At 37.5% G+C, this 9,831-nt stretch overlaps 2 long non-coding RNA genes across 2 annotated transcripts; both read left to right on the top strand.

Moving 5' to 3' along the window:
• The first annotated feature begins 3,523 nt into the window (after positions 1-3,523).
• On the top strand, positions 3,524-3,959 carry LOC133849942 (uncharacterized). Its single transcript, XR_009895531.1, has 3 exons — positions 3,524-3,657; positions 3,729-3,815; positions 3,885-3,959. It is a non-coding gene; the product is annotated as an uncharacterized LOC133849942 (long non-coding RNA).
• A 4,345-nt stretch (positions 3,960-8,304) lies between these two features.
• Positions 8,305-9,395, top strand: LOC133849943 (uncharacterized). Its single transcript, XR_009895532.1, has 3 exons — positions 8,305-8,432; positions 8,504-8,590; positions 8,660-9,395. It is a non-coding gene; the product is annotated as an uncharacterized LOC133849943 (long non-coding RNA).
• The last annotated feature ends 436 nt before the right edge of the window (positions 9,396-9,831 follow it).

Below are 9,831 nucleotides of genomic sequence, written 5' to 3'. Positions count from 1 at the left end.
GGACCTTTTATATTAAAAGAAGTTCTATCTACGCACATAAAGTCCAAAATTTTATAGAAGAAAATCTAAATTTTTTTATTTATATATTTAAACTAGATACCCTAGATAGAAAGTATCAATAAATATTTTTGTCAAAAATGCAACCTTGCAGTTTTTACAGATGGTTAAAATCAGCAGATTGAGCAGCTGATTTTTGTGACAAAATTGGCGGGAAACTTTTAGTGACTTTGAGCGCTTGGCAAATCCACACGAAATAATAATTTTCTATTTTTTAAAGAGGATATTCAAGTTTGAGGTGTGTAAATTAAGAATAATAAACACAATTTGTGTGATAATTTGTTTAACGTTATATATGTGTACTGTTTTGTATTGTCCAAGGAAAACAAAAAGCTGACAAAAGTGTTCGTCTTCTGTAGAGGAAAAAAAGGTTTTCTGCGTATTTGTGCGTTGTGTAATGTATGTTAAACAATAGTAGACACTTTATATTAAATTTTAATAACAGTAAGGTTTGCGGCTTTTTGTGGCTTTTCCGATGCTTTAATTATTTAGATGTGCTTGAGTTCTATCATGCCACGTTGCTGGACGTGTGGATCGTCAGCGGGCGCCACTCTTCCGCACTGGGTAATTTTAAAACCAAAAAAAGAGTGCAATAAATAAAAAATTAAAATAAAATATCACGTATACGTCATGATGTCTATATGGGCATTGGAGTAGGCGTGGTCAAACTTACTTAAAGGTTTGCTTAAATATTTAGAGTGGTCTATTATTGAAGTATGCCAAGTTTCAGCTCGATAGATGCAATATTCGATTTAATGCCACCAAATCGGGAATCCGGACCATAGTGCTACGGAAAGATATGCTCACTTTTTAAAATTAACTTTAGCCTTAAGAATTCTTTTAGGTAAATATGTCTGTTAGCTTAACTCATGTGCTGAAAATCTTTTAAAATATTTTGTGTTTGATACACCAAGGCTATATGATCATGTAAGTAGAGCATATTTTAATAACGATATTATTTTTAGTGCAAAATGATGCCAGATTTGACAAAATTACTGAAATTTTACTAAATATACAAAAAGAAAACCGAATGTTAAAGGCTGAAGTTTTGTACATAAAGCTTTCTATTACCAAATTGGCAGAGGAAGTGATTACCGTCAAATTGGAAAATAGAAAACTTCACAGCACCAGAGGGCAACACACGGATGATTTCCCAGATTTCTTTGATAACGACGTACAGCAGGATAATTAGAAATTACAACAATTTGTAAGTATATATGAATCAATTTTAATTTGTTATAAATAACCAAATTTTGAGAAACAAATTATAGGGAAAACTAGTGAAGAAGGACCAACTCAATTTTTGAGAGCAGCAATTCGAAAAGTATTTTCTGACGAATTGGCTACAAATTATAGTTGGAAAGGCACCAACACAAAGCGCTGAAAAGTGCTTCCTTATTGTAACGAACCGTCACAACGCCGAGGTAGCTAGCGCTGTCCAGGGATCGAAAGAAAAATTTATGTTTGCTGAAACCTTACAAGTCGAGTATCTCAAGGTGTGAGACGATCTTCGTAGGCAAATGGAGATCAAGATGTAAAGAAAAGACAGGAGTTCTCAATTTGTAACGTTGTTTATTTTTATTTGTTATTTCTCTGGCAACAGATTTGTCAACAATAATGTGAATATTTCTGCTTCTGGGGTTCTTCTCGGGTCCAACGTCGATAGGATTGTTACACGGGGGAATTTGTCACGGAAGTCAGTGTGAAGCACACCGTCTATGCAGCTGTGTACACATTTTTTCGTCGTCGACTGTAGTGGTTGTAGTCACCCTACTATAGCTAAACGGGAAGAGTTGTGGTTCGTGCGAAGAATATGGAAAACGGGGCACGCGGCGTGGGTGAACTGGTTGCGAGTGTGTAATCACACTAGCCCAATTACACTGTACACGTTTTTCCGGCGTCGACTGTAGTAGTTTGTAGTCACACTACTACAGCTAACGGGAAGAAACGGGTTCGGACGAATTGTATGAATCGTAGCACGCGGCGTGGGTGAAGTGGTTGAGAGTGTGTAATCACACTGGCCCAATTACACTGTACACGCTGTTTCGGAGTCGACTGTAGTAGTTTGTAGTCACACTACCACAGCTAAACGGGAAGAAACGGGGTTCTGACGGATTGTATGAATCGTAGCACGCGGCGTGGGTAAAGTGGTTGAGAGTGTGTAATCACACTGGCCCAATTACACTGTACACGCTGTTCCGGCGTCGACTGTAGTTTGTAGTCACACTACTACAGCTAACGGGAGCTAGGTATACCTCGCGGAGAATCGTAACCGGGATGTACGGTGTAGGTGAGGCGAGTATTGGTGTGTAATCACACTGACACGGCCGCACCATACACACTATTACAGTGTCGACTGTACTACTGTTCCCGCAAACGGGCACTTTGCTTTACACAAGCACTACGGGCGAAGACGAGGCACACAGTATGAGTGAGACAAATGCTGGCGTGTGATCACACTGGCACAGTCACACTATACACCCTTTTTCAGCGTCGACTGTAGTAATCTGTAATCACACTACTACGGTGAACGGGGAAAAATGTGTGCGTTGTGTGAAAAGGTAGACAACGACGAGCGAAAGATGCGGCGAAAAGAAAAAAACAATGTATATCGTTAGTGTGGTGGTGTTTGTGCGTTGTCGCACTCGAAGGGGGTTAATACAATGACTATGCTAATGGCTATGCGTAATCGCATGTGTTGAACGGGGAGCAAAGGGAATAATTATAGTGTAAAAGGGTATCAAGCATTTAGCTTGAACGTACCTTTAAAATCCTCGTGTGTTGCGTGTTTAAACTGTTCGACGTGTACTTGGCACGTGGTTCTTAGACTTTTCTTTATCACTCGCGGGTTTACGTGTAACGCACTGGCAAGTTCTTATCAGAGTGAGAGCCCCGCTCCTCCCACTCTCGCCTTTTTATCTAGGTCAAGGTCTTGGCTCTGCCAACTCGCTTTTTACTTTCTTTTCCTAAATTTGTGCATGCGCTGTTAACTCGCTTTGCGTTGCACTTGTGCTGTTAACTCGCTTGCTCATTTTTGCGCTGCGCACGCGCTGTCAACTTTGTAGCTGAAATTGACTAAGCCTAAAAGTATGCAACATTTTTTTCTTCTTTTTCTGCACACATACGTAATTATACCTATTATTTATTATCTTATTTATTTATATGTTTATTGTCCTAGTTAATTTGTATTAGTTAATTTGTTTAGTTGCATAAAATAATTTGTAGTCTGAGAAAATGGTGCTCAATGTCTTGTCATGTTTTGTTCTGAGAAGCGGAGCTTTATTTACAAATGAAACTGAAAGCTCCAAAAATAGCGCCCTCTATTGGTGGACCACGATACATGCAAGCATGGATTGCTAGATCAGCTGATCGTGTTAAGTCCAGACCAAAATAGACAAGCGATTTCCTTTTTTGAGTAGGATTAATTGTCAAATTTCCGAAAAAAAAGGTTTTTGTTGTTGGTTTTGTTGGCAAGAAAATGGTTGGCAGGTTATGTGCCGAACCTGAGGAAAAAATGTGTAAAAGTGCATGTGACTAAAACCAGAAAAAAAATAGATCTCAGTGAAGTGGTTGGCGAAGTCCGTTGCATATATCGTATTTGTAAGTATACAATCGTACTGCAATGTATGATTGATATACTAATACGTTAATTGTGTTTTTATTCACAAAAGTGCACCTATGCCGTCCACTTAACCTACGCAATAGATGGTTGTCCACTTCCACGTCCTCCCATACCAAGTGCCGTTTTCCAGATTAGGGTAAATATTTGTTATACGTATGTTTAGTTTTTCGTTGTTCTAAGTTTAGTTTTGTCCATTTATTTTTAGATTCGGCACTTAGTCATATTTTATATAAAACCCGGTATTAAACTGAATTTAATACCCCAGCCGTAATTTATATAATAACCCAGTCATAATTTATATAAACCCTATTGTGTAAATTATAAAAATCCAGTGGTAGAATTTTAAATTAATTTAAACTGTAACTTCACCACACATAAATGAGGGATTAACGGCCAACCACCCAAAGCTCCACTTCGCAGCTGTGCTGGTCAGATCAGCTGTCTGGACAACACAAACAGATGAGCTGTTGTTAGCTGCAGACGCTCATTGAGCATCAGGAGAATTGCAGGCTGTGATTCTACTGCCGAAAACACCTGTGTCTGTCAGCCGTGCGTTCGTCATTTACTAGTTGTTCCGCACTGGTGGTGGCATCGAGGCCAAATATATGCGTCACCCAGGAGGAAGGCGAACAGCTGGATAGCAGCTTATGTTTTTTTCTGTTTGTTGATTATTGTTAGTTTACGTTGTTCTGTCCCAATATGCATTTATAAGTGAGAGTCAATCATCAGTGTTGTAAGTGTAGTATGATGTGGCGAGAAAGTTGAAACAACAACTTTTCTTGGGCACTCATAATACAAGTACCACGGTATTGTTGTATGAAATAACAACTGCAATCATTTAAGAATGCATATAAGGCACCATATATAGGCAAAATATCTTTGTACAATTGTATTTAATTATTGAATTTAATGTATCTGTATTGCCTGCAAGTAGGTACACTCATACCTACATACATTTGTATGTACATATGTATGTTTGTGTGGAATTGCACTAGCAGATCATAGCAGCCAGCTTTTACGCATGCGCAAAAGCTTTCTTGTTACTATTTATCCACAGCTTCACCACAGACAGTCACTAACACAAGGAAAGATCTTTCTGCGTGGGAGTCGCCGAATGTATGAAAGTCTGTTTCACTCTTACTAAATGATAATATATACTTGAGTTAGAGCTTTTGGGTGCATCTCAGCGCTGCTATAGCTGCTACTGCAGTCCCAGCGGTCAATGACCTTGAAGGGCTGGCCATATACATGCCTGCATTGAGTGACAGCCATCAGCTGATCCTCATCCAATTGCTTGCGCAGAGCTTTTCTGTTTAAAAAGATAGATTATGTTTGCCTATATTCATTGTGCTTTTCATCATTCTCAATGAAGTCATTTTAATTGCAAAATTCTTAAAGTATTAGTAATTTTCAAACCCAAAAATAATTAGTTATATTATATTTATGCTAGATCATATTTTATATTTATAGGTTAATTATTTTTAGTTTTCTTTTATTTATTCTTTTCTTTTTGCCTTATTTAATTAATTTCTGCCTCATACACACTTACTATGTTTGTCCGTTAATTTATTTATTTATTTATTTTTCTTGTCATTTCGTTTGTAATGTTAAAATTCAAATCACTTTTCTTATATGTTAATAAATTAAGGATGTTCGCTTAATTTAATCATTTTTATTTGGAACCATGCATCACCAAGCAGGAGTAGGTTAGCCGAACCACTGTCTTTTAGGGATCCTGCCAACTTTAAGTTTTTGGCATATGAATGCAGGATCATGGTAGGGTGGGCGTCTGCACACAATAACAGCTGTGTTGCATGAGAGAGTGGCTCCGTGTTCTTTGTTAACCTACCTTCCTCTCCTTCCCTTTCTCGTCTCTTTCACTATTGTTTATTGTAACCTTCCCATTACACTCCTTCTTCTCTGACTTCCCTTATGTACGCGAATTTTAAATGTATTATTGTTATAAGTGGTGCGTCCTATTAGTTGGCCTTTTATTTAACCCCATGCTACCTGAGCAAAGCCCGGAGAAGCCGGGGCGTACGCCACGCTACTAAACCCAACACCAGCACCAGACGAATACTACAATAGTGATTCGTTACAGATATAATTATAATTTAATAATATATTTTGGCGCCCAATCGTGTGGCCTGTTTTTGGTAGAATCTAAACATGGCCTATAAAAAAATTATGCTCTAGAATAAATACCAGCTAGTGATTCAAGTCTTTTGTTGTCCTTATACATATTTGTGTACTAGGTTAGTCTCTTTGTGTCTATTTTATTAGCGAGAAAGTAAGACCTCGTAAAATCAGGACAAAAGAACTTAACCAAGACGGTGTTGGTTGACGTTTTAGAAAATAATAGCTTCAAAATGGCTTTATACTCAAACGGTCAAACTGTCTACTGTCATTTATATGCTATCGTATTTCTTTAGGTGTAGAGCTTACTTTGAAAAAGTTCGTGGACCAGATCTGCCTCTTGCGGTAAGCAAAACACCTAATGAAAACGATGGAAATAAAGTAGTACTACAAAATTAATTCAGCAATTGACAGTTAAACTCATTGACTGGGGTTGCATAGTCCCGTGGTGGCGCAAGTCAGCTTAGTGTGTTTAGTACTGTTTATTGTCCGTCTTTAGCAATCATAAAAGTTTACAATGTAATATTACTAATTAGGCGATCTATTATCGACTGAGTATGGTTTGCATGCGCTATTATGCTATACTTGGTTTTGAAATAATTGCTCTTAAAGTTGGTATTATTAAAATGAAGGAGCTTTATGAATGCTTATATTTTCCCCAATTTCTTTTCTTTCCCTTTAGTGGCTGTTAAGGCGTTCACATTTCAATTAGTGTTTGAAACGGATCGTGGCTCAGAGCTGCTTTCTCGTCATACTAATTGTAGGTATGCTTATCTAGCAACTAGTCCTATCATTTTCCATTCATTCCTATTCTTTTCTTCTTTTTCGATATCTGCTTTTTGATTCTGTGTTGATCACTACACACGAGCATGGTCGTTATCTTCTGCGTGGATACGAGTGTAAGTGGTAGTGATGCAACCAAAATCTATCTGTAGGGGGACATTGGTTCTAAATATTCGCTTGGAACGAGTAAGTGGTTCGAACTACTTAACTTGCCGCTATATTTGGAACTATGTTTTTTCGAATTCCCTATTTTCATTGGTTTCAATATATTCTTCTTTTTTGTGTTAATCACTATACACGAGCATGGTCGTTATCTTATGCGTGGATACGAGTGTAAGTGGTAGTGATGCAGCCAAAATCGATCTGTATCTGGAACAATGTTTCGAATTTCCTCTTTTCTTTTCAATATCTATTTTTTTCTGTGTTAATCACTACACATGAGCATGGTCGTTATCTTCTGCGTGGATACGAGTGTAAGTAGTAGTGATGCAACCAAAACCTATCTATGTTTTCGAATTTCCTATTTTCCTTGTTTCCAATATCTACTTTTTGATTCTGTGTTGATCACTGCACACGAACATGGTCGTTATCTTATGCGTGGATACGAGTGTAAGTGATAGTGATGCAACCAAAATCTATCTGTGTTCTTGAATTTCCTATTTCTTTTTTGTCATCATCTACTTTTTTTTTATTCTGTGTTAATCAATACACACGAACATGGTCGTTGTCTTTTGCGTGGATACGAGTGTAAGTGGTAGCGATTTAACAAAACCTAAATGTATTTGGATATTGTTTCTAGATATTCGCTTGGAACGAGTAAGTGGTTTGGAACTACTTAACTTGCCGCTATATCTGGAGCAACTTTTCAGATTCCCTATTTTCGGTGTTTTCCATATCTGCTTTCGACTATTAGTTAGCAACTCTTCCTTCGATAAGTGTTGCATGGTTCCAAATTTATTCATGGCATATTGGTTTATATTTTTGAGTTTGATTTCGATTATTGTTTGTTTATTTAATATTGTTTTGTGTTTCATACGTTTTTTTTGTTTAGTTAGCAATTTATAAATACTCAATTTGGCCAAGATGTTTGATGCACCCGGCGCAGACTGACAGCGTTGCCTCAATTACCTTTGTCAATTCGTAGCAACTCGAGTTGACATCGGAGCAACAAACAAAACTGGCAAATTTCATGCGAAGGACCTTAAGCAGTAATCGTTTATCTTCGCATCGTTGCAGTTAAGCTACCTCCAAGCGGGTATCCCACTTTGTCGTTACAACGACTAAGTGTGATTTTGCCAGGGGGATGTGTAATGGGCCGCTTGTCGTAGCTGAAATTGACTAAGCCTAAAAGTATGCAACATTTTTTTTCTTCTTTTTCTGCACACATACGTAATTATACCTATTATTTATTATCTTATTTATTTATATGTTTATTGTCCTAGTTAATTTGTATTAGTTAATTTGTTTAGTTGCATAAAATAATTTGTAGTCTGAGAAAATGGTACTCAATATCTTGTCATGTTTTATAAATGAGACTGAAAGCTCCAAAAATAGCGCCCTCTATTGGTGGACCACGATACATGCAAGCATGGATTGCTAGATCAGCTGATCGTGTTAAGTTCAGACCAAAATAGACAAGCGATTACATTTTGAGTAAGATTAATTGTCAAATTTCCGAAAAAAGGTTTTGTTGTTGGTTTTGTTGGCAAGAAAATGGTTGGCAGGTTATGTGCCGAACCTGAGGAAAAAATGTGTAAAAGTGCATGTGACTAAAACCAGAAAAAAATAGATCTCAGTGAAGTGGTTGGCGAAGTCCGTTGCATATATCGTATTTGTAAGTATACAATGGTACTGCAATGTATGATTGATATACTAATACGTTAATTGTGTTTTTATTCACAAAAGTGCACCTATGCCGTCCACTTAACCTACGCAATAGATGGTTGTCCACTTCCACGTCCTCCCATACCAAGTGCCGTTTTCCAGATTAGGGTAAATATTTGTTATACGTATGTTTAGTTTTTCGTTGTTCTAAGTTTAGTTTTGTCTATTTATTTTTAGATTCGGCACTTAGTCATATTTTATATAAAACCCGGTATTAAACTGAATTTAATACCCCAGCCGTAATTTATATAATAACCCAGTCATAATTTATATAAACCCTAGTGTGTAAATTATAAAAACCCAGTGGTAGAATTTTAAATTAATTTAAACTGTAACTTCACCACACATAAATGAGGGATTAACGGCCAACCACCCAAAGCTCCACTTCGCAGCTGTGCTGGTCAGATCAGCTGTCTGGACAACACAAACAGATGAGCTGTTGTTAGCTGCAGACGCTCATTGAGCATCAGGAGAATTGCAGGCTGTGATTCTACTGCCGAAAACACCTGCGTCTGTCAGCCGTGCGTTCTTCATTTACTAGTTGTTCCGCACTGGTGGTGGCATCGAGGCCAAATATATGCGTCACCCAGGAGGAAGGCGAACAGCTGGATAGCAGCTTATGTTTTTTTTTTCTGTTTGTTGATTATTGTTAGTTTACGTTGTTCTGTCCCAATATGCATTTATAAGTGAGAGTCAATCATCAGTGTTGTAAGTGTAGTATGATGTGGCGAGAAAGTTGAAACAACAACTTTTCTTGGGCACTCATAATACAAGTACCACGGTATTGTTGTATGAAATAACAACTGCAATCATTTAAGAATGCATATAAGGCACCATATATAGGCAAAATATCTTTGTACAATTGTATTTAATTATTGAATTTAATGTATCTGTATTGCCTGCAAGTAGGTACACTCATACCTACATACATTTGTATGTACATATGTATGTTTGTGTCGAATTGCACTAGCAGATCATTGCAGCCAGCTTTTACGCATGCGCAAAAGCTTTCTTGTTACTATTTATCCACAGCTTCACCACAGACAGTCACTAACACAAGGAAAGATCTTTCTGCGTGGAGTCGCCAAATGTAAGTCTGTTTCACTCTTACTAAATGATAATATATACTTGAGTTAGAGCTTTTGGGTGCATCTCACCATAGCGCTGCTATAGCTGCTACTGCAGTCCCAGCGGTCAATGACCTTGAAGGGCTGGCCATATACATGCCTGCATTGAGTGACAGCCATCAGCTGATCCTCATCCAATTGCTTGCGCAGAGCTTTTCTGTTTAAAAAGATAGATTATGTTTGCCTATATTCATTGTGCTTTTCATCATTCTCAATGAAGTC

The sequence above is a fragment of the Drosophila sulfurigaster genome, unplaced genomic scaffold (genome assembly GCF_023558435.1).
Source record: "Drosophila sulfurigaster albostrigata strain 15112-1811.04 unplaced genomic scaffold, ASM2355843v2 ctg51_pilon, whole genome shotgun sequence".
Lineage (NCBI taxonomy): Eukaryota > Metazoa > Arthropoda > Insecta > Diptera > Drosophilidae > Drosophila > Drosophila sulfurigaster.
Note: the sequence above shows the minus strand (reverse complement) of the source record. Positions and strands in the feature narration are given on the sequence as shown.